Raw genomic sequence first — 2,186 nt, forward strand, 5'->3', positions numbered from 1 at the left:
TTTCTTTCTTTCTTTCTTTCTTTCTTTCTTTCTTTCTTTCTTTCTTTCTTCCTTCCTTCCTTCCTTCCTTCCTTCCTTCCTTCCTTTCCTTTCCTTTTCTTTCTTTCTTTCTTTCTTTCTTTCTTTCTTTCTTTCTTTCTTTCTTTCTTTCTTTTCTCCTTCCTTCCTCCCTCCCTTCCTTCCTTTCTTCCTCCCTCCCTTCCTTTTTGTTTTGCTTTGTTTGTTTTTGATTTGGTTTTGAAACTATTTCTTTTTATTTTATGTGCATTGGTGTGAGCTGCCATGTGGGTGCTGGAAATTAACCCTGAGTCCTCTGGAAGAGCAGCCAGTGCTCCAGATCTTAGTAGGTCCCCAGGTTGGTATCAGTGTACTTGCCTGGCCTGGAGAAGTCCCTGAGCTGGATCCACATACTACAATTAAGAAATAATAATAACTAGAATAATGAAAAGAATTGAAAGCGGTAGTGGATAAGGCAGTTTGAATTTTATTTTATTTTTTTGAAACAGGGTCATACTATGGCTTGCCCTCGAACTAGTGACAATCTCACACTCTTGAGTGCTGGCATCGCAAACCTGTTCCAACAGGCAGTTTGAATTTTTGTACAAGCATTTGATAATTAAGTGGAGCTCAGAAGTAGGTGGCAGGTTTGAAAATTCTTATGCAAATGAATGAGGAAGCTTGCAGGTACAGGATCCCTCTCAAAAACAAAAAACCTGCCTTGCTCAATCTGAAAGGGTGGGGACAGAACAAATAAACGAAGTAACTTCCCTAATCTTCAATTTCCCTACACCTTGCAACCCAGCAGATAAATGTTCCTCTTACGCGATCTTAATTTACACTATAGGGCCATTGAAGTGGCTCAGCTGATAAAAGTACTTGCTACCAGGCCTCAGGGACTGATTTCTGTCCCTAGAGTCTACACAATGGAAGAACTGAGCAGTGTGTTACACTCTCACCTCCCCAAGAGTGCACATGCGAGCGCGCGCGTGCACACACACACACACTCTCACATGCAGGGGCTGATCACAAGTTGCAAGAATATGTGCAAGTTTCCCCTAGAGTCCCTACTTGGAGTTCCCAGTCTCCTTAATGAAAGTATTAGAACCCGGACTCTGAAGGAGACTTGCAGACTTTTAGAGTTTAAAAGACAAACAACAGGGCAGGCAAAGTAGACATCTCAGCAGCTACTCAGAGATGGGAGATGAAAAATGGAAAGGAGAAAAGGCCATGACATTTGAGAAAACTGGCCCGGAGGTCAGCCACAAATAGAGCAGCAGTCACGTGGCAGGGAAGAAGGGTTCAGAGAAAGAGTAAAAAGGCCCACAACACCGAGGACACTACCCTAGGCCCTGGCTGACACTGGAACGACCGAAAAGAAGAAAAAGGAAACATTTCACCTGTCTGAATCAAAACTCAAAAAGGCAGACGGGGCGCAGCGTGGTGGCGCACGCCTTTAATCCCAGCACTCCGGAGGCAGAGGCAGGAGGATTTCTGAGTTGGAGGGCAGCCTGGTCTACAAAGTGAGTTCCAGGACAGCCAGGGCTATACAGAGAAACCATCGAGCCCCCCCCCCCCAAAAAAAAAAGAAAGAAAGGCAGACGGGTCTAACAGAACCGCAAGGGATTGTAAACAGAGCAGGGATTCGGAAAAGTACATTATGTCACAGAAAGGGATAATTATTCTTCCCATCTTCCGGCCTGGTGTTAAGTAGATCTACCTTCCTGAGCTCTGATCCCTTGGCCAGATGAGTGGCCAGAAACAACTGGATTAGCTCTTGAGGGAGGAGACAATGGCATGTCTCCACAAAGTGGTAGGATTTTATTCTTCCCAATGGAAAGAATACAAAACAGGCTGCTCTTGAAGTCACTATGTTGGTCCTCCTGATTCTACCTCTAAGAGAGCTGGAATTACAGGTGTGAGACCCTACTGTTATCTGACAGATCCTGTCTCAAACCACGTGTTAACGGACAAACAAGCAAATAAAAAAATACCAACCAGCTAACCAATTAACAAACAAAGCTGGGATGGCTCAGCAGATAAAGATGCTTGCCTGGTGCTAACCCTGACAACCCAAGTTCAGTCCCAGGATCCACATGCTGAGAGGAGAAAAACAACTCCTGCAGGTTATCCTGATACACACAAACACCACACCACACACACTACAGAGACACACACACAGACACACA

This window comes from Mus caroli, chromosome 9, assembly GCF_900094665.2.
Source record: "Mus caroli chromosome 9, CAROLI_EIJ_v1.1, whole genome shotgun sequence".
NCBI lineage: Eukaryota > Metazoa > Chordata > Mammalia > Rodentia > Muridae > Mus > Mus caroli.